The 23,979-nt window shown below is 41.1% G+C and overlaps 1 protein-coding gene and 1 long non-coding RNA gene across 3 annotated transcripts in view; one reads left to right on the forward strand and one right to left on the reverse strand.

Moving 5' to 3' along the window:
• The first annotated feature begins 14,741 nt into the window (after nt 1–14,741).
• LOC115172515 (estrogen receptor beta) overlaps nt 14,742–23,979 on the forward strand; it is a 32,108-nt gene continuing 22,870 nt past the window's right edge. For both annotated transcript variants that reach the window (XM_029730047.1, XM_029730046.1), the window contains exon 1: nt 14,742–15,021. The gene's annotated coding sequence lies outside the window, so the exon portion shown is untranslated. The remainder of the gene's footprint in view (nt 15,022–23,979) is intronic.
• On the reverse strand, nt 14,874–17,825 carry LOC115172516 (uncharacterized). Its single transcript, XR_003871445.1, has 2 exons — nt 16,865–17,825; nt 14,874–16,562 (listed from the first exon to the last, which is right to left on the reverse strand). It is a non-coding gene; the product is annotated as an uncharacterized LOC115172516 (long non-coding RNA).

Raw genomic sequence — 23,979 nt, forward strand, 5'->3', positions numbered from 1 at the left:
GTGTTTCCATTATTTTGGCAGTTACCTGTATGTTTACTGTATTTCCGTTTGCTCCTCTCCTGTGATGGTGCACTGAGCCACCTTAAGGAGCAGACAGTCACAGGACAGGATCAACAGAACCTCTCCTCTCTCTGAGGTTGTGAAACCTCCTTCTCTGTAACAGCCTCTGAGGAGGAGTTGGGTCAGTGAATACATGTTGTGTGTCAACCCTCTCATAGAGCAACATGGCACAATGGTCCCAGGGTTTGAAGGGCTTCAGGGTTATGTGTCCATGTTTTTTATATGGCAGGAGTGTTACTCCATAGCTCATCCAACAGGGACATGGAGCACCTCTGGGATGCCTCCTCATTTGAATTTGTTGTATGGAAAGGCTGCCCTCTAGTGGTGTATTTTGGTCCACTATAAATCTTCTCTAACGCTTTTCTATTTTCCTCATGGAGATTAATAAACATTTGAAGCAAGCAAGCACGCACGCACGCACACACATAAACTTTAATACTCTTTCTTTGTTTTAGTAACACATGGGAAATCTTCTATAATGAGTTTTTATTTTGACAATCCAGAGGCTTAAAGTGGAGTGTTTGATTTTGCTCCCACATTATTAAAAATGATCAGAAAAAGACTGCGATTAATCAAATTAATGAAATGAATCATGTTCGAGTTCAACAAAGGTGGAGAGATTAAAACAAAACATTACTTTTTTGTAAGTTTCCAAAAAGGTAAACATTTCACAGCTTTTTGCAATAAATCAGCTACACTCAATATGGTTACTTATATTATCCAGCCAAGATTTTACATCGGAATTCTCTCCTGAATCTCTTCAGTTGTCAGTGACAGTACAAAGCCACCTTTTTAGTCAGTCCCCATTGAGAGTGTAGTCTCCATTATAGGGCTAATAGCAGTGGTGTAAAGTACTTAAGTAAAAATACTTTAAAGTACTACCTAAGTAGTTTCTGGGGTATCAGTACTTTACTTTACTATTTATATTTTTTGACAACTTATACTTTTACTCCACTACATTCTTAATGAAAATAATGTACTTTTTACTCCACATGTTTTCCCTGACACCCAGAAGTACTTGTTACATTTTGAATGCTCAGCAGGACAGGGAAATTGTCTAATTCACACACTTATCAAGAGAACATCCCTGGTCATCCCTACTGCCTCTGATCTGGCGGACTCACTAAACACAAGTGCATCATTTGTAAATTATGTCTGAGTGTTGGAGTGTCTGTTAAAAATCTGTTTAAAAAAATCATGCCATATGGTTTGCTTAACATAAGCAATTTGAAATGATTTATTCTTTAACTTTTACTTTTGATACTTAAATATATTGGAGCAATTACATTTACTTTTGATACTTAAGTATATTTAAAACCAAATACTTTTAGACTTTTACTCAAGTAATATTTTACTGGGTGACTTTCACTTTTACTTGAGTAATGTTCTATCAAGGTAACTGTACTTTTACTCAAGTATGACAATTGGGTACTTTTTCCACTACTGGCTAATAGTGTGGTCAGCTACCTATTTGTCTGTGTGATTCACCTGAGCGGAGAGGTTGTTTTTGTTTATGGACCAGCCAGTCTGGCTAGTCTGGTGAATAAAATATTACTGGATGTAATTGGTCTGTTCCATGTTTCCAGGAAGCTTATCTGATGCAGTGAATTCTTAGAATGGTTACTGGAGTGGCAGTAGACTCAGCATGAACCAGTGATATCCCACTGGTCACAAACTGGTTGAATCAACGTTCTTTCAACCTAATTCGTCAACATATCTTGATGTAGAACCTACACGTTAAATATATCGGATTTGAAAAAGTAATCAACTGTTGTTTTGAGAGTGAAAGTTCAACAACAGGATTATGTCATCATGGTAACCAATTTCCAATATAGACAAACCTGGTATAAAATATGTGGAATTTGCCTTTGAAACAACGTCAGATTTTCAACGTTATATCCAATATCAGAAAATAACTATAGGCTGGGCAGCACCTCCTACTGAAGGTGCTCCCATCCAGAGTTTTAACCAAGCCCTGCTTTGATATTTGTCACTGACTACTTCCAATGTGCTATCCTGAGAATGATTATTGAGAGATCTCTGCTTAATAACTAAATAGATTCACTGTTGCTATCAAAGTCATTCCAAAGGGTTTAACAGAGCAAATGAAATGTAACCATAAGTCGTATATCATGTCATATATCATCAATGATACTACACTGAACAAAAATATTAACGCAACAGGCAACAATTTCAAAGATTTTACTGAGTTAGTTCATATAAGGAAATCAGTCAATTGAAAGAAATGAGGATTTCACATGACTGTGAATACAGACATGTATCTGTTGGTCACAGATACCTTAACAAAAAAATCTAGGGAAACAGAAGATACATCTCCTACAAATGTTGATATTTGGTTGCATTGACAACCAAACACAATTCAATATCACGTTTTCAGTACAATCAATAGACTATTAACTTTTTGACAACTTAACAAATTAGTGATATGTTGGATTCACATCTCCAACTAAACCAAAAATAAAAGTTAAGGAATATGATTAAGCCAGTGGCTCAGATGAAACTATCCATGTATTAGATCTCCTTTAAATGTTAATATTTGGTTGCGTTGTCAACCAAACACAGTTCAATATCACTTTTTGATTTTCAAATCAAATCAAATGGTATTTGTTACATGTGCCGAATACAACAGGTGTAGACGTTACAGTGAAGTCCTTACTTACAAGCCCTTAACCAACAATGCAGTTTTAAGAAAAATACAAAATATAATTTTTTTTACAAATAATTAAAGAGCAGCAGTAAAATAATAATAGCGAGGCTATAAACGGGGGGTACAGGTACAAAGTCAATCTGCAGGGGCGCCGGTTAGTCGAGGTAATTTAGGTAATATGTACATGTAGGAAGAGTTATTAAAACGACTATGCATAGATAATAACAGAGAGTAGCAGCAGCGTAAAAGAGGGGGGCAATGCAAATAATGTGGGTAGCCATTTGATTAGATGTTCAGGAGTCTTATGGCTTAGTGGTAGAAGCTGTTTAGAAGCCTCTTGGACCTAGAGTTGGCGCTCCGGTACCACTTGTCGTGTGGTAGCAGAGAGAACAGTCTATGACTAGGGTGGCTGGAGTTTTTGATAATTTTTAGAGCCTTCTTCTGACACCGCCTGGAATAGAGGTCCTGGATGGCAGGAAGCTTGGCCCCAGTGATGTACTGGGCCGTACGCATTACCCTCTGTAGTGCCTTGCCGTCGGAGGCCGAGCAGTTGCTATACCAGGCAGTAATAGCCTAAAGTTAAGGCTATCTTACAAACTAATGTAATAGTATTTATTCAACCTTAAAATGAGGAACACATCCATGGCCATATTTTGAGGTTAATGTCACTATAAGTGTCTTCTTATGTAATCATAGAAAGCGTGCATGTTCAAGATAGCATGCAAGGGTCGCAGGTCTGTGGAGATCTCCACAATTGCTATAATAAGCTGAGCACCATTGATCACTTACTTTTAATGTAATCTCAACTGCAATCCAGGTCCTTTGGTTGTGCTGATTGATAAAGCACCGTGATAACACATTAAGTTGTTGTATAAATACAAACTATCTGACGTTGTATTCCCATTTGAACTTTGTTGCACTTTTAAATGGTTGAAGGTATAGTGATAACACATTGAGAATTCAACAAACCTCTGGCTGTCTTTTTGAGTGGGTAAATAAAGGTTGAAATCTCATTGATCGTCTCAACCAAATATTACCCAAATATCCATGTTGGTGTGTCCAGTGGGATAACCCTAATTGACATGGTATTGGAACATGTTCGATTCATTGCGGACTCAAGTGATCAGATGGCTTATTTTCAGGACCCGCTAGTCCTGAAAAATTAGTCAGCAAGACATAAACACAAAGAATCAAGGCTATGTCTACAATACAAACATAATACAATACAATAATCTGCAGCCTACATGTTTCTGTGGATTACTCTTCATGCAGGATTAAATGTAAAGAACAATCATAAAAATAAACAATCAGCTGTGATGAGATCACAGGATAGATGGTTTCAGTAGATGGAGCCATTGAGCCTCCCTGTGGTTTCCTCCTTGAGTTGCCAAGTTAGTCCATGATCAGTAAGAAAAGTTGTGATATGGCACAATCATTCTGCTGTTGATGAAATAGTTGGATGATCTTTCTGGATTACATCAGTGGATCAGGGGAGCACAGCAGGGCTTGGAAGGGGGAAATTGCATTCAGCAAACCCTCTACATACACACACACACACACACCCACACGTACACATACACAGTACACAGTACACATACACACTGTACACATACACACTGTACACATACACACACACACACACACGTAGACCCAGATATAATTATGTTCTTATGGTAGCAGAATCGTAAATATGTGAGTTGCTAGGTTGGGAAGCAGTAGAGCATCCAGAAAAGCAGAGGGCTGAGAGATGATAGTAGACAACAGAGAGATCAACAGACAGTGCCACAAAGGGTCAGGAGGGGTCAAAGTTTCCAAAATGTAGAGAAAAAAGACCCAGTGAAGCAGTCAAATCTGGGAAGTGTAAGTAAGTATATTATATATCTGGTGTGGTGGGGTAGCAGTCAAAAGTTTGGACACACCTACTCATTAAAGGGTTTTATTTCTTTTTTTAAGAGTGTGCAAAGCTGCCATCAAGGCAAAGGGTGGCTACTTTGAAGAATCTCAAATATAAAATACATTTGGATTTGTTTAATACTTTTTTGGTTACTGCATGATTCAATATGTTCTGTTATAATCTCCACCTGGCACAGCCAGAAGAGGACTGGCCACCCCTCACAGCCTGGTTCCTCTCTAGGTTTCTTCCTAGGTTTTGGCCTTTCTAGGGAGTTTTTCCTAGCCACCGTGCTTCTACACCTACATTGCTTGCTGTTTGGGGTTTTAGGCTGGGTTTCTGTACAGCACTTTGAGATATCAGCTGATGTAATAAGGGCTATATAAATACATTTGATTTGATTTGAATATGTGTTATTTTATAGTTTTGATGTCTTCACTATTATTTCACAGTGTAGAAAATAGTAAACATAAAGAAAAGGCCTTGAATGAGTAAGCGTGTTCAAACTTTTGACTGGTACTGTATTTTGAAGTAGGACATTTTGCAGGTTGTTAAGACAAACGTGTGTGTCACCTCAGAGACCTGTAACATCACATATCACACAGACATGGAGTAGAGGATCATGGCTGACGTGTAATTCACATCACAAGACGAAAGAGAGATGTGCAGGGACCTTCCTGATTGAATGGCCTTCTCTTTATGCTGGCCACAATTCCCTGATTCCGTTCAGGATTTCAATTTCCGTCACATCAGGGCATTGAAAGGCCTTCGCACAGTGAACGAACCGAAAAGAAGAGAAAAATCCTCCCTCAGAATATACTTTACCACTGCCAAACTCATATTAACCTCCTCCTTGTCTATTGTCAGAGATAGTACAGTCCCAACAGAGAAGAGTTTAATACTGAATAGTGTCATTGGTATTGGGGAGGAGAGAAAACCCATTTGGTACATTAAAGTGTCTGTCAGCTCTGATATTAGGCAGAGATAGAGGGAAAAAGAGAGACAGAAAGAACGAGAGAGAGAGAGAGTCCCTCTAAGATGTCTGTATTTTGCGATCCATTGTTAAAGCCTGAGTCTAATTAAATATATACTTCTCCTCAGAACAAATTTCCCTGCATGAAAATGCAGTCTTACCCCAGTCTCAGTCGTAAAGCCTGCAGGATTTAAAAGTACTTTACTTAACCTGAGCAAATGCTCCTCTCCCATTACAGTCACAAGGAGCAATAAAATGTCTGTTTACTGTATCCATCCGAGAATGAATGAATCTAAATGGATCTTAAAGTTAACAGTTGCAGATTGAGAAGGCAATCCACCTCTCTTTACTGTAACTCCAGGTCCAACGCTGCAAAGGTTCCTTTTGACATAATGAACCTCTCGGATTTTACAGTTAATTGTGATTAAAAGAAAACTGTGTGTGTGTGTGTGTGTGTGTAAGGGATAAATATTCTATAGTACTGAAATGCTTCCAAATCACCATACTGTACATATATATATCTACAGCCTGGTCTCAGACTAGACGTAACATGGTAAATGTAAATCCGAGACAATCAAATTACCCTACTGTATCTGCTAAACTGTGTATGCCACCAATAAACTTTGATTTGATTTGATATGTTATGTTTAGTATGATTACATAAGACAGAAAGCTACTTAAGACAAAACCGAAAGGACAGTGATTGGTTGGGGTGGATATACACTCGGCTCCCGAGTGGCACAGTGGTCTAAGGCACTGCATCTCAGTACAAGAGGCTCTTAAATAAATAAAGAATATAGGTGTATAACGCAAACGTCTAGCAACCCAAAGGTTGCGTGTTTGAATCTCATCACGGACAACGTTAGCATTTTAGCTAATTAACAACTTTGCAACTACTTACTGCTTCATTAATCTGTTACATAACCATCATCAGGCCATAGTTAAGCTAAATAACCACCAAAAATGTTGGTACACAGGTTTTGTTGTTAGATATTCCTTGATTGGAGGACACTCTGTGCATAGAGGTATTTCTCAATGAGTGCCAAGCTGATGCCAAGGCCCTAGCCCTTCATGGACAGAGAGAGAGAGAGATTTATTTTTCCTATGTAATTTGAATATTATTTGATGCTATCAATTCATATCATGTTGATTTCGATCTTTTTGGAGGGATGGTGTGTGAGCAGGGGGCTTAGGTTAATGATACACTATTGAAACAGCAGACGATTCCTCCCTATTACAATGTGTTCTAGATGCAGAGAACACTTCAGCCATAAATTATCACTCAGCGTGTCCATAAACCAATAACATTCTCCAATAGCTCCTCAGAGTTTCTCCGCACGCACGTACGTATGCACGCATGCACGCACGCACGCACACCTCCCCCACTAAGCCCATTTTACAGGCTCACAGACAATGATGAGGATGTATTATGCCTGTGTCTGTACTGTAGATGCTAGGTGAGAGGAGACGAGGCAAGGGGACCAAGGGGCCATTCACATGACGCCCCAGGCCCAGATTACATAAACAGCCTCAGCTTCTAAATGGCAGCAGTTGTGCAGTTGTGCAGTTACATAAATCCATATTTAGGATTTACAGTATGTAACTGCACAACACCTGTGAGAAAGACCTGTAAATAATGTATTAATCAGGATTATGTGAGAACAGCATGGTGATGAGGCTCTGGTTCAGGGTCAGCATCTTGCTATGTTGGGGCTAAATAATCCTGATGTTACCTGATACTGAGTGATCATGAAGGACAATAACAGATTTGTCAATTATGGACAATCCATGTAAACTAGATGAACGATGTTGTTGTCCCTCAGTGAATTATTTCAATGAAAGGTCTTGAGCGGTGCTTTAGCTGCGTTTCCCTCTTAACCTCATCAATGGTATTCTATCCCTAGTTGTGTGTGTGTGAACACACTGATGAAGGTCCATCGGACATGTGTGTGTGTGCACATGTGCATGCGTGTGTGGGTGTGTTAATCCCTGGCATCTCTGTGAGTTTGCTCAGAAATTCTTCTTACAGTAATCTAACTGTCTGTTATGTGAGCAGCAGGCATGCAGCCAGGTGTTTCAACTGTAACAGTACAGCACGGTAGGTAGTCTATCGGTTAGAGATGCAAGAAGCTAGCAGCTGGAGGGTCCAAAACATCTGGCGGGAAGTGAGATGGCAACTGGAGGGTTGCTGGTATCAAATCAAAGAAGCTATTGCCTGGCATTGTGCCCTTGAACAAGGCACTAAACCCCCCACAACAACAGCTCCCTTGGCACCCAGCGTGGCAACCCCCTGCACCTCTCCAAAACATGTACGTTTGTCTTTCAGTGGGGTTGGATTAAAAGTGGAAGTCAAATTTCGGTTTAACCTTATGTGCAATTGACCAATAAAATAATCTTCATCTTTGAAAGGAGCTCACATTGAAATACTTGCATCAAAACAACAGACAGTCCATATAAAGCCTGTTATCATATATTACAGTAAAGTGTCTGTACTGTGCGTTGTAGCATATTACATCTGGAACCTGTGGAGTTGTCCAGTTTTCCAGTGTTGAGCTGAGGAGCTCCCTTTGTCCTCTAGCCCTGTGTATGCTATGGCCTTGGGACATGCCTGGTTTCTCAAGCAAACTGTTTTTCAGAACCCCTTTCTTCTCAGTCCTGCCAGAATATTCAGAAAGTACTAAATTAGTCTGACAGGATAAGTATTTTCACCAAGGAAAGATCTAGGTCACCTGTTTATACTCCTCTACAGCTGTTGGTTGTAGACCCAGAACATAATTCAATTACTGTGAAACTCAAGTTCCAGGATCTTCTGGTGGGAAGTAGTTCCCAAAAGCTGTTCCCTAATAGCTCTGATAAGAAACACGAGACTATGTGGATGGAGTTCTGTGTGTAGTATCCACACAACATGAGCAGACTGTGTTCCCTCTCCCTCCATGCTGTTAGGGTAATGAAGTCAATGAATTACTGCCTGTCAAGTCATTGCATTTAAACAGTTCGTTCTCCAAACCAGTCCTAAATGAAGTTAGAATGCCAGAGAAGCTGTGGTTTGGAGGATATATTGGCACGAGAGTTGTAAGGCCCGACATTGGTATTGTTGTCAGTCAAGCCGGCTGTTCGTTAGTTCTACGCGTTCTATGCCAAGCTAGCCTAACTATCTAAGCTAAATAGCTATACTAGACAAGAGAAAGACGAGACATAACCAAATGCTAAACTAAAAGAAAGGGGAAATAATGCCTAGATGCTTTTTTACATTGGAGATCAAGTTTATGCCGTGCACTTTAGATACCGCTGTGCCATATGTACATAGTCATTGAACACTGGTAACTTTAATAATGTTAACATCCTGTTTAACCCACTTTATACACTGAGTGTACAAAACATTAAGAACACCTTCCTAATATCTTCCTAATATTGAGTTGCATGCTCCCCCCCCCCCCCCCATGTTGCTTCCAATGCTTCCCACAGTTGTGTCAAGTTGGCTGGATATCCTTTGGGTGGAGGACCACTCTTGATACACACAGGAAACTGTTGAGCGTGAAAAACCCAGCAGCATTGCAGTTCTTGACACACTCAAACTGGTGCGCCTGGCACCTACTATCATACCCCGTTCAAAGGCACGTAAATATTTTGTCTTGCCCATTCACCCTCTGAATGCCACACATACACAATCCATGTCTCAATTGTCCTTCTTTTTCCTGTGTCCTCCTGTTCATCTACACGGATTGAAGTGGATTTAACAAGTTACATCAATAAGGGTTCATAGCTTTCACCTCGATTCACTTGGTCAGTCAATGTCATTGAGAGAGAGTCGAAAACAGCAGGTCCGGGACAAGGTAGCACGTCTGGTGAACTGGTCAGGGTTCTATAGCCGCAGGCAGAACAGTTGAAACTGGAGCAGCAGCAGGTGGACTGGGGACAGCAAGGTGTCATCAGGCCAGGTAGTCCTGAGGCATGGTCCTAGGGCTCAGGTCCTCCGAGGAGAGAGAGAGAGAGAGAGAGAGAGAGAGAGAGAGAAGAGAGAGAGAGAAAGAGAGAGAGAGAGAGAGAGAGAGAGAGAGAGAGAGAGAGAGAGCGAGAGCATACTTAAATTCACACAGGACACCGGATAAGACAGGAGAAATACTCCAGATATAATAGACTGATCCTAGCCCCCCGACATATAAACTATTACAGCATAAATACTGGAGGCTGAGACAAGAGGGGTCGGGAGACACCAGGCAGGATATAACCCCACCCTCTTTGCCAAAGCACAGCCCCCATACCACTAGAGGGATATCCTCAAACCACCAACTTACAACCCTGAGACAAGGCCGAGTATAGCCCACAAAGTTCTCCCCCACGGCACGAACCCTAGGGGGGCGCCAACCCAGACAGGAAGATCACTTCTGTGCCAGACTACACTCAATCATAGGACCTACTGAAGAGATGAGTCTTCAGTAAAGGCTTAAAGGCCGAGACCGAGTCTGCGTCTCTCACATGGATAGGCAGACCATTTCATAAAAATGGAGCTCTATAGGAGAAAGACCTGCCTCCAGCTGTTTGCTTAGAAATTCCAGGGACAGTAAGGAGGACTGCGTCTTGTGACCGTAGCGTACGTGTAGGTATGTACGGCAGGACCAAATCAGAAAGATAGGTAGGAGCAAGCCCATGTAATGCTTTGTAGGTTAGCAGTAAAACCTTGAAATCAGCCCTAGCCTTAACAGGAAGCCAGTGTAGAGGCTAGCACTGGAGTAATATGAGCCGGTGGTACTCATGAAATAGACAACGGCTCGAATGTGGTTTTAACCAATCACCATCCAGGATTAGACCCACCCGTTGTATAAACTGCTATTATTCTGCTATTACTTCCCCTAACCCTAACCTTGTTTTTGCATTCCAGTCATGTCCAGTCATAACCTACGTAATGTGCAGACTGTCCATTACAGACAGCAGGACACAATTCTATCATTGCTAATATTTCATCATTCTTCTTCTGACCTAACCTGGAGCTTAGCTCTGGGGACACGATGCTGAATATGTGGTCTAATACCAGAGTAATAGCTAGTGGGCAGATGAAAACACCTGGAATCCAGTCCCTTCCTCCTGCCTGTCATTACTGCCAATGCCCGGTTAGAGTGGTGGGGCAATGGAAATAATTCAGGGATGAGTAACAGAAGAATTTGTGGTAAAGATGAATTAACCTGCATGCTGCGCAATGGAACCTCAGCTACGAATGTGCCAACTCCACCCACAATATGATTCAGAGCTAGCTGCTCATATGCTCGCTGTCTCCCCATGTCTCTGGGAAGTGCTACCCTCTCTGTCCCCTTGAAGCAGCGCTAATATAGGGGAGGGGAACAGAAGTGGGAACACACAGTTCCAATTCTGTTTCCTTTTCCAATCACGATTTTGGATATAAAATAGCCAACTAGTGATTACACATGCAATTTGACATCCTGTTACCATATCTTACAGGGACTCAAGTAATAGGCTCAGTGTCATCATGAAGATGGAGGAGAGGATGAGAGAGAGGGTACTGGATGAATACTGGTTGCTATCCTGCCTTCTGAGTGAATTAAGTAACATAGTGTACACTACTCAGCATCCCAGGAACTGGGTATATGTGGCCTTGTACTATGAAAAGAGTGGATACTGTCCTCAGCTTCCATTGTACTGAAAATCCATCTGGAAAACGTGTTCCAGGTTCAGCATTCCTTGTTCAGCACATGCTGTTTGTCATGTTCTTTTCCCAAATAGTGGGCCTGCACATGTTATTTTATATTTTAGGTAAATAATGTTTATTTTGTATTGTTTTATGCTTGGACACAATTGACTCCACTCTTATGGGACTGTGACTATTAGGGCTAGAAATTGCCAGGGGCCTCACAATTCACTATTATTACGATACAGTTTCTTCAGAAAGTATTACTCCTTGATTTATTTCACATTTTTATGTGTACAGCCTGAATTAAAAATCGATTAAATAGATTTTTTGCTCACCCATCTACACACAACACCCCATAATGACAAAGTGAAAACATGTTTAGTGACATTTTTGCAAATGTATTGAAAATGAAATACAGAAATCTCATTTACATAAAATAAAATAAAACATACATAAAATCACTAGTGACTATGGCACTGGGAGAACACAGGCAAGGTGTGGATGGTCTGACACTAGTAAAATTATCTTGCACGCCACAGTTGCTGTGTATGTACAAATGCCATGATGGCATCTGCCTTTTAGGGAGTTTATATAAAAACATTAGAAAATCATTAGAAGCAAAGATGTGAACAAATACTAGGTGATGGAAAATAATGTATATACACACTAGATGACTGCCAGGGGGCTCTGTTTTGAAGTCATCACGCCTCCATCTTAGCGCTCCTGCTCTGTTGTAAAATATATTTTGGAAGCTATAGTAATGCATTTATTAAAGTCTATATTTGTTTTTGCCATGTTTATTCTATTACAGACACGTTAATGCATACTTCTAAAATATATTATGTCAGCTAAACATACAGAAATATGAAAATATATGTTTTAAATCCTTCAAGTATCATTTTTGGGAAAGTACTAATGTTACAGTCCACACTAAAACCAAAAATACTTACATACATGTAATTTTGTCCTTGAAACATTTAATTGAAATACTGTAGAATTCCATTCATTCCTATGGAGGACCGCTCCTTCTGAGCAGTGCCAATATGGCCGACCGGTGGCTTCAAAGCCCCTCATTGGCCAATAATCAGCACCAGCATTCCAGGGTTTATATAGCCTACATCATTGGTAAGGAGCTACACTACATGATCAAAAGTATGTGGACACCTGCTCGTCGAACACCTCATTCCAAAATCATGGGCATTAATATGGAGTTGGTCCCCCATTTTCTGCTATAACAGCCTCCATTCTTCTGGGAGGGCATTCCACTAGATGTTGAAACATTGGTGCGGGGACGTGCTTCCATTGAGCATCAAGAGCATCAGTGAGGTCTGGCACTGATGTTGGGCTTTTAGGCCAGGCTCGAAGTCGGTCAAAAAAAAAAAAAAAAGTGTTTGATGGGGTTGAGGTCTGGGCTTTAATGCAGGCCAGTCAAGTTCTTCCACATCAACCTCGACAAACCATATCTGTATGGACCTCGCTTTGTGCATGGGGCATTGTCATGCTGAAACAGGAGAGGGCCTAGCCCGAACCATTGAAAACAGCCCCAGACCATTATTCCGCCTCCACCAAACTATACAGTTGGCACTATGCATTCGGGCAGGTAGCGTTCTCCTGGCATCCGCCAAACTCAGAATTGTCCGTCGGACTGCTGGATGGCGAAGCGTGATTTGCTGACATTGCTTCCAGAGGCCGTTTGGAACTCGTAGAGAGTGTTAGAGCAAAGGACAGACGATTTTTAAGCGCTACACCCTTCAAGACTTGGCAGTCCCGTTCTGTGAGTTTGTGTGGCCTACCACTTCGGGGCTGAGCTGTTGTTGCTCCTAGACAATTCCACTTCACAATAACAGCACTTACAGTTGACCGGGGCAGCTCTAGCAGGGCAGAAATTTGACGAACTGACTTGTTGGAAAGGTGGCATCCTATGACGGTGCCACGTTTGAAGTCACTGAGCTCTTCAGGAAGACCATTCTACTGCCAATGTTTGTCTATGGAGATTGCATGGCGGTGTGCTCGATTTGACACACCTGTCAGCAATGGGTGTGGTTTTTTTTGCATTCTTGTTGAAATGAAGCAGTGGCCAAAGGGACAATCATGTTTAAGAGATGATGATTAGGCTGAGCTCTGGCTCTTGTCCAATTAACAAGCCTAAGGCCAATTAATCTTGATTAAATGTCAATGCACTCTCGATTAGTTGTTGCAAACAATAGTATTCTGGTGAGGACTATTAATATTAGGACAACAGATACGTGTGCATCGCTGCAGTGTATGAAACAGCGGCTCAGATTAGAGAGGGTGTGGTCTGTGACATTGGCAAACGTTTAAACCTAGTGCTTTCAGAACAGATGAACTTAGCAAAAAGAAGTAACAAATGAATGACCCAATGGAGCAGTTATATTTTATCCATAACAAGATTCTCGTTTCTACATGCCTACGTTAGCAACGCAAATCATAGTCCACATTGTGACATACACTGAGTGTACAAAACATTAGGAACTTCCTAATATTGAGCTGCACCCTCCTTTTGCAGTCAGAACAGCCTCAATTTGTCATGGCGTGGACTCTAAACGGAGTCGAAAGCGTTCCACAGGGATGCTGGCCCATGTTGACTCAAATGCTTCCCACAATTGTGTCAAGTCAGCTGGATGTCCTTTGGGTGGTGGACCATTCTTGATATCCAAGGGAAACTACTACTGCTGTGGTTCCTATTTATTTTTATATTTTTAAAGAAACTCATTCCGGCTTTAAACGTACTCTTGTAAGTTGTAATAAGTTGTAATAGTAGAATGCACAAGGTGCAATTTGAAAATTGGATAGTGCATCATCAGTTCCTCTTGTCATGTTAGTCATTGCATACCTTAGAGAGCTATTTATAACTTAGCAGAAATGTCCAGATCAACTAGCCCATGTCAGCTAACGTTTTTTTATTTAGTATTTTTAGCCCATAGTTATTGTTGTAATTTTTTAGTTACTCAAATATCACATGAATACACATTAGATATGCCAAAATGTATAGAATTGCAGGAAATAAGCTTTCAACCTGCAAAATTCTCTGCACCAACAAGAAGGGTGTGAACAGTTTGTGTCCTGAACAGTGCTTGGGCCCAGTGTGAAAAAGTTTGGGAATCCTTGTACTACCATAACTGGTTCAAAGGAACTTAAATATGTTGTCTTGCCCATTCACCCCGAATAGCATACATTGTCTCAAGGCTTAAAAATCCTTATTTAACCTGTCGCCTCCCCTTCATCAACACTGATTGGAGTGGATTTAACAAGTGACATCAATAAGGGATCACAGTTTTCATATGAATTCACCTGGTCAGTCTATGTCATGGAAAGAACAGGTGTTTCTAATGTTTTGTACACTCCAAGTACTGTAGCTACACGGCTCTGAGAGCACCATCCACGTGGAATGCACAGCCCGAACGCACTCCTACAGTACCTCCCCACAATTCCCACCCAAGGCTTCTCTGTCACGCGTCCTCAATTCATTTAGATGTGTTGACAGTTGGTGAAATTTGTTTGAGCTGCGCTATGAAAGTCAACGGTCCAATATTCTAGAACACTGCTGCGCGCACGCGTACATGTTTTGGACAATAATAAACTTAGGCTGCATCGCCGTTTCTTTTTCTGTTTTCTCTAGTTGTGCGAGTGTGCTCTACAGTAACTCCACGGAAGCGCTGCAACCCTAGGCAGCTGGCACTTGGCTCAATTCACCGACTGGGAAAGAGGTCCCTGTCCACTGATGACAGACAGGCTTGGCAGCAGATCAAACTACAAAGTGTCAGGTTGGTTTGATCAAACTATTGTTTGTATCCTATTGGCGTCTTTCAAATTGAGAAACAAAGTGAAAGTAAAAAGCTGAACATGATTGTTTATAAGTGACAGCTAGATTTTGTTGAAAATGTTACTCACATAATTGTCATAGGCCTATAAGAAATTACTAGCTAGCCTTTTACACTTTAATAGAGTCACTGTGTTAAAGCTTTTTTTTAAAAAGTTTTTTTTATGTGTGATTTGGTAGAGTATCCAAGGCTATATTATTTCAAATCTATAACTCGTATTGTGCACTGTGGATATCCTTAGGCTACTGTCAGTAAATCGATGAGACATTTCGTTTAGGCTACAGTTGTGATTTATATTAACAGTAGTTTAAGATTGTATATACTATAGATTTGGTGACGAACATATAACAAATCTGGACTCATCAAGTTTAATTACAAGCAATATTATGCTATATGCTTGGCACACATTATTATCTTTTACTGGAAATATCGGTAGCCTATATACTGTAGGCTACACAGTGACACCGTAGCCTAGGCATTATTGCATACCCTTTTATAATGTAATGAATGTATTATTACTGCTATAGTTGACCATTACAAACATTCCAGTTCTATAATTTTGAAACACTTTAAATAGCAAATCGATCTAGACTTCCATAAAAAGAAACACATGAGCAATTTGAGAAACAACTTAGCAAAGGCTTTAAAAAGGCATGCAAGCTAGGACAATCAGAGGTTGAGAAGTGATATTTGGACAGTTGGGTTTGTCTGTGGGAGATAACATAGGTTGATAATATACCAGTAACATAAGGTGATAAGAGACTCATACCCTTATTATGGCTGCCTGCCTGCTCCCTCCTCATTTAGAAAAGAACCCTGTCCAGATTGTGTGAAATAGAGGATGAATGGATAGACGGGTTGTTTGCTTTGGTTGATTACCAGCAGAAGATCGCATTTAAATGTACAGATAGATTTGGATTTGGTATGGTTGTAAAAAAATATATATATATAGCAAAAAAATGTTAAATATTACCCCTCAAAAAGATTTTGGATTTGGTATGGATTTGAGATACAGAGGGGCAGAACAATTGTTCCCTCACTAACAAGCAATTATAAGATAATATTAGGCAAGTATTAGCCTATTTAACCCTGGCTTGCATGCATCACATCACACCTATGACCAAAATGACAGCAAGTGCCTTTTTGTTGCTAGTGTTATCTTATTTACACTGTTTTAAAACATATTTTTATGCACCCAAATGATATTTCGAATTCTCATCATCACATAAACAAAAATGGTCATATCAAAAATCAAACATGATTTACATTTGGCAATCTCCTTTGATAGCCTTGACACTGCTCACAGTGTAATAATAATCTTACTGTTATGTGGGTTACTCTCCTTTCTACTTACAAATAACTTGACTGTGGGGGAGCTATGTGTGGGGGATGTCCTGTCATGTACAAAAATAATAACCCAACTGTGCATCCCCTTCCGTCCTCCTGCATTTCAACCACTGGAAACACATTCCGTTGGCAAGCACCTAAAACACACCAAGGTCACGGTTTCAAAAGACTGTCTTAGTTTGTACATTTTCCAAAAACTAATACACCATGTTACTAAAACATGCCTCCATGCAGTAATCAAACGCAGCCCTCACTGCAGACACACACTGGCACACAGCTACACACTCAGTCACTGGCAGTCATGCACATAAGGGCTGCTGTAGGAGTGTGTGCGCTGCGCAACCAGCTTTAGGCGACAGGTTTCAACTTAAACCTCACACACTACTACAACATGCCCATCGGGGATAGTACTGTACATGCCAATGTGTTTACAACAAACCTCTTTAGTCGTGGTATTACATTATATGGTCGTCCATAACAGCTTGTCCTCCACTGCACATGCTATCTCCTTTTCCATTCAGCTGTAAGCACAGTGGCTAGGAAGAACTCCCTAGAAGGCAGGAACCTAGGAAGAAACCTAGAGAGGAACCAGGTACTGAGGGATAAATTATTACAGGGCAATTTGAAGGAGGACACCAATAAACCATGTAGAAACCATCATTCAGAAGGGTTTTACCATGTACAAACCAGGTCTGTGTGGTTGATGTTTGAGTGGTGAGGCATAGCTGGTGTTATTTGGAGCTGGGTGGTTAAGCGGTGAGTAGTTGAGCTAGCTGCTACAGCACAGAGGTACAGTACAGTGGAGAAGGCTCTGGTGCCAGCCAGGTGTAGGAGCTCCAGTGACAGGTGACAGGTAAATTACCTCCAAGCTCTAGGTGCCATAATCAGCCTGTCTGCTCCACTCAACTGCACTCTGCTCTGTTCCACTCTCACAAGAGTTTTTACTCTACCAAAAGCAGCCCCTCAACTCCTCCTCCCGTGTAATCTGCTTACAAGGCTCGTTTTCTCTCCCTCCTTCAAATTGAGACAAGCCTTTTCTTGAGCGCTTACTTGTCAGTATTGAGGGAGAGCGAATGGAGGCTAAATGGGGCTGCTGTAGCTCTTTGTGTGGAGGTATGTGTCCCTGGCTCTTTGCCTCCGTCTGAGAGGAAACGACGTGGGAGCATGGCTGACTTAATCATTCTGCTTTAATCACTCTCTCAATCACTCTCTCCTCCACATTGTCTGACCAACATAGTCTGGAAATGTTCTAGAATGCAATCTTCTTAATGGGTTCTTAATTTTTTTTCCCGAATTCACAACGCTTTTTCATTACGATTGACATTAGTCCAACTGGTACAGTATTCTAAAGGCACTAACACTGAGGAAATGAGTGAATCATTGCTGACCTTTGTTCTCAGTGAATAATGGCAAAGGGCTCCTGAACCGCGCTTTGATCTTAATTCTATCGAAACTGGTGGTGGGGGGAGTGTGCAATGAAAATTTTCATTTTCGAAAGTTCAATCTCTCATTAGCAGCTAGAGAGAGAGCCCTGTATAGCTGAATATCCTGTGCACAAGAAAAATGTGTGCAAGTGAAATAGATGTGCAGTACTATCATTGAACAGTACCATTGTTTACAGGATAGGGGAGACCAGGGGTTGGTTGTCTCACAGGTTGGTTGTCATAGTGTTTATTACTCAAAATCCAGGGGGGCTAACTAGCATCTTAATTAGCATTGGGGTTGGGGGGGTGGGGGGCTGTCATATTGATGTTGGGGTTGCCTGTCACAATCTGACAATTATCCTCATTGTTACAATGTATGCAGAAAGCTAAATGTATTTTCCGGATGTTGAAAAGATGTCTATGTTTCACAAGTTTGGACAGCACAGCACAGTACAGTCCAGTAGTTAAATTTAGCAGAGTACAGATCCGCACACAGGGCCAGCTTAATGAAGGGGCTTACAGGGGCCCAAGAGCGAAAAACCACAGGAGCCCACTCTCAATGTTCAAAATACACCAGAGAGCATAATTTAGCCACACAGGATCATTAGTTTCTAGAAAATAAAAGTGGATTGAGGTTTATCACACGCACGTACAGGTAACTGCCAAACTAAAGGAAACACCAACATAAAAGTGTCCTGATAGGGCATTGGGCCACCGCGAGCTGCCAGAACAGCTTCAATGCGCCTTGGAATAGATTCTACAAGTGGACCGCAACCATGCCAGGAAAATGCACCCCACACCATAATATATACTTTGTATCATCATTTACTCAAGCGTTTCCTTTATTTTGGCAGTTACGGGTATGCCTACAGTTGGCAGGGGCGCTTGTGTTGTGTTTATTTAAAAAACCTTTTTTTTAGGTAGGCCAGTTGAGAACAAGTTCTCATTTACAACTGCGACCTGGCCAAGATAGAGCAAAGCAGTGCGACACAAACAACACCGAGTTACACATGGGATAAACAAACATACAGTCAAGGACACAATAGAAAAGTATATATACATACAGTGTGTGCAAATGTAGTAAGATTAGGGAGGTAAGGCAATAAATAGGCCATAGTGGCAAAATAATTACAATTTAGCAATTAAACACTGGAGTGATAGATGTGCAGAAGATGAATGTGCAAGTAGAGATACTGGGGTGCAAAGGAGCAAAAAATAAATAAATAACAATATGGGGATGAGGTAGTTGGGTGGGTTATTTACAGATGGGCTATGTACAGGTACAATGATCGGTAAGCAGCTCTGACAGCTGATGCTTAAAGTTAGTGAGGGAGATATAAGTCTCCAGCTTCAGTGATTTTTGCAATTTGTTCCAGTCATTGGCAGCCGAGAACTGGAAGGAAAGGCGGCCAACGAGGAGTTGGCTTTGGGGGTGACCAGTGAAATATACCTGCTGGAATGCGTGCTACGGGTGGGTGCTGCTATGGTGACCAGTGAGCTGAGATAAGGCGGGGCTTTACCTAGCAAAGACTTATAGATGACCTGGGGCCAGTGGGTTTGGCAACGAATATGAAGCGAGGGCCAGCCAATGAGAGCATACAGGTCGCAGTGGTGGGTAGTATATGGGGCTTTGGTGACAAAACGAATGGCACTGTGATAGACTACATCCAATTTGCTGAGTAGAGTGTTGGAGGCTATTTTGTAAATGACATCGCCGAAGTCAAGGATCGGTAGGATAGTCAGTTTTACGAGGGTATGTTTGGCAGCATGAAGGATGCTTTGTTGCAAAATAGGAGGCCGATTCTAGATTTAATTTTGGATTGGAGATGCTTAATGTGAGTCTGGAAGGAGAGTTTACAGTCTAACCAGACACCTAGGTATTTGTAGTTGTCCACATATTCTACGTCAGAACCGTCCAGAGTAGTGATGCTAGACGGGCGGGTGGGTGCGGGCAGCGATCGGTTGAAGAGCATCCATTTTGTTTTGCTTGCGTTTAAGAGCAGTTGAAGGCCACGGAAGGAGTGGTGTATGGCATTGAAGCTCATCTGGAGGTTTGTTAACACAGTGTCCAAAGATGGGCCACAAATGTTCTATAGGATGAGGTCAGGGCTTTGTGATGGCCACTACAATACCTTGACTTTGTTGTCCTCAAGCCATTTTGCCACAACTTTGGAAGTATGCTTGGGGTCATTGTCCATTTGGAAGACCCATTTGTAACCAAGTTTTAACTTCCTGACTGATGTCTTGAGATGTTGCTTCAATATATCCACATCATTTTCCTCCCTCATGATGCCATCTATTTTGTGAAGTGCACCAGTCCCTCCTGTAGCAAAGCACCCCCACAACATGATGCTGCCACCCCCGTGCTTCACGGTTGGGATGGTGTTCTTCAGCTTGCAAGAGTCCCCTTTTTTCCTCCAAACATAATGATGGTCATTATGGCCAAACAGTTCTACTTTTGTTTCATCAGACCAAAGGACATTTCTCCAAAAAGTGCCATCTGTGTCCCCATGTACAGTTGCAAACCGTAGTCTGGCTTTTTTATGGCGGTTTTGGAGCAGTGGCTTCTTCCTTGCTGAACGGCCTTTCAGGTTATGTCAATATAGGACTCGTTTTACTGTGGATATAGATACTTTTGTACCTGTTTCCTCCAGCATCTTCACTAGGTCCTTTGCTGTTGTTCTGGGATTGATTTGCACTTTTTGCACCAAAGTACGTTCATCTCTAGGAGACAGAACGTGTCTCCTTCCTGAGGTGTATGACGGCTGCGTGGTCCCATGGTGTTTATTGTTGCATACTATTGTTTGTACAGATGAATGTGGTACCTTCAGGCAATTGGAAATTGCTCCCAAGGATGAACCAGACTTGTGTAGGTCTACAATTTATTTTCTGAGTTCTTGTTTGATTTCTTTTGATTTTCTCATGATGACAAGCAAAGAGGCACTGAGTTTGAAGGTAGGCCTTGAAATACATCCACAGGTGCACCTCCAATTGACTCAAATGATGTCAATTAGCCTATCAGAAGCTTCTAAAGCCATGACATCATTTTTTGGAATTTGGCACAGTCAACTTATGTAAACTTCTGACCAACTAGAATTGTGTTACAGTGAAATATAAGTGAAATAATCTGTCTGTAAACAATTGTTGGAAAAATTACTTGTGTCATGCACAAAGTAGATGTCCTGACCAACTTGCCAAAACTATAGTTTATTAAAACCTCTTATGGACAGGCGTTCCCAATATGCAATGGTAGCGCCTGGCGCGAAATACAAAAAAAAATAAAAATGCTATAATTTCAATTTCTCAAACATATGACTATTTTACACGATTTGAAAGATAAGACTCTCCTTTATCTAACCCCATTGTCCGATTTCAAAAAGGCTTTACAGCGAAAGCAAAACATTAGATTGTCAGGAGAGTACCCAGCCAGAAATAATCACACACCCATTTTTCAAGCTAGCATATATGTCACAAAAACCAAAACCACAGCTAAATGCAGCACTAACCTTTGATGATCTTCATCAGATGACACTCCTAGGATATTATGTTATACAATACATGCATGTTTTGTTCAATCAAGTTCATATTTATATCAAAAAACAGCTTTTTACATTAGCATGTTTTGTTCAGAACTAGCATACCCACCGAAAACTTGCGGTGAATTTACTAAATTACTCACGATAAACGTTGACAAAAAACAAAACAATTATTTTAAGAATTATAGATACAGAATTCCTTTATGCAATCGCGGTGTCCGATTTTAAAATAGCTTTTCGGTGAAAGCACATTTTGCAATATTCTGAGTACATAGCCCGGCCATCACGGCTAGCTATTTTGACACCCACCAAGTTTGGCACTCACCAAAGTCAGATTTACTATAAGAAAAATTGGATTACCTTTGCTGTTCTTCGTCAGAATGCACTCCCAGAACTTCTACTTCAACAACAAATGTTGTTTTGGTTCGAAATAATCCATAGTTATATCCAAATAGCTCCGTTTTGTTCGTGCGTTCAAGTCACTATCCGAAGGGTGACGCGCCGGCGCGTTTCGTGACAAAAAAATTCAAAATATTCCATTACCGTACTTCAAAGCATGTCAAACGCTGTTTAAAATCAATTTTTATGCGATTTTTCTCGTAAAATAGCGATAATATTCCAACCGGGAGACGTTGTATCCGTTCAAACAGTGAAAGAAAAAAATGGAGTCGTCACGTGCACGAGCGCCTCAGTGTCATTGTTCCCGGAAGGACCACTCACCAAAACCCCTGCTGTTTTTCGCCCAGAGACTGCAGAGCTATCATTCCACGTTCTGGCGCCTTCCTAGAGCCAATGAAGCCTTAGAAAATGTCACGTTACAGCACAGAGGCTGTATTTTCGATAGAGAGGCTATAGAAGGACAAGAAATGGTCAGACAGGGCACTTCCCGTATAGAATCTTCTCAGGTTTTGGCCTGCCATATGAGTTCTGTTATACTCACAGACACCATTCAAACAGTTTTAGAAACTTTAGAGTGTTTTCTATCCAAATCTACTAATTATATGCATATTCTAGTTTCTGGGCAGGAGTAGTAACCAGATGAAATCGGGTACGTTTTTTATCCGGCCGTGAAAATACTGCCCCCTATCCCAAACAGGTTTTAACAAGAAATTTGTGGAGTGGTTGAAAAACGAGTTTTAATGACTCCAATCTAAGTGTATGTAAACTTCAGACTTCAACTGTATAAACCATAGAAGTGTTTTGGAACCTATTAGCTTGGCAATTTGGGCCCACTAGAGATGACTGCCAGTCCTGATTTGAATTGGAACTGCCATCTATGGATTATTTTTCTATGGTTGGTTGCTATCAGTTAGTGTTTTGCAAATTTCAAAATACAATAGCAAGAAAAACACAGTTTGGAAAGCAAATGCCTATTGCTGAAAAGAGAAGACTAATCTGTCTGTAGAACCAATAGATTTGATTGTTTCTTAACAACTCCCTATTTTGAGCAAACAGCATAGTCCCGGGGCCTATGATTTGTGACAGTGCAGGACAGTACAGTTTAATTCAGTAGTGTACAGTAGAGTCTAGTAAAGTTAAATTCAGCAGAGTACAGCACAGTGCAGGACAGTACAGTTTAATTCAGTGCTGTTGTCACGTCCTGACCAGTAAAAGGGGTTGTTTGTTATTGTAGTTTGGTCAGGGCGTGGCAGGGGGTGTTTGTTTAGTGCGTTTCTTTTTTTTGGGATATGTTCTATGTTAGTCCATTTCTATGTCTGTGTCTAGTTATTCTATTTCTATGCTTAGTTTATTGGGTTGACCTTCAATTGGAGGCAGCTGTTCATCGTTGCCTCTAATTGAAGGTCCTATTTAGTAGGGGTGTTTTTTCATTGGGATTTGTGGGTAGTTGTTCCGTGTGTACCTGTGTGCCTTACAGGACTGTTTTTCGTCGTTGTTTTTGATTAAGTGTTTATTTTGGTTTTCTTCTAAATAAAATAAGATGAGTATTCACATTCCCGCTGCGTTTTGGTCCCATCCTTACAATGTACATGACAGCTGTACAGTAGAGCAAAGTAGAGTACAGTACAGTTGAGTCTAATTCAGTAGAGTAGAGCAGGGGTTTTCCAACCTTTTAATGCTAAATTAATTCTCACAAAAGTAGTGCACTGAGCCTTTGGCAAATATTCTGAAACCCTGGGCGAAGTCCCCTTAAAAATAAATGTATATTTTCGCGAGCCGCCAATTAAGTTCTTGAGCGCCGCATGCAGCTTGCGAGCAGCGCCAATGACTACCAGTGGTGATCATTTTATATTGTTAAAGCAAATTTCCTGCTATTTTACCCATTTTGCCATGAGGCTGAGAGAAAAAATAACTGTTTTAAAGCAAATTGCCTGCTATTCTTAACATTTTGCTATGACTTATGTCCGGTTTGTATGCTTTCTTCACAGGGCTGGTTCTAGCAATTTGGCCCCTAACTAAGTTCTGATTGTGGGCCTCCCCAACTGCCACCGGAAATAATTATAATAATTGGGTAAAGGGCCCCCTGGAGGTCAGGGCCCCGTGGCGTGCCCCTCAGTAATAAGGCCCTAACTACCACTGGTGTAGATTGAGACAGGAAAGTGCAAATGCTATTTGCATACTGATGGGAAAATATG

The sequence above is a fragment of the Salmo trutta genome, chromosome 33 (genome assembly GCF_901001165.1).
Source record: "Salmo trutta chromosome 33, fSalTru1.1, whole genome shotgun sequence".
In the NCBI taxonomy this organism is placed as follows: Eukaryota; Metazoa; Chordata; class Actinopteri; order Salmoniformes; family Salmonidae; genus Salmo; species Salmo trutta.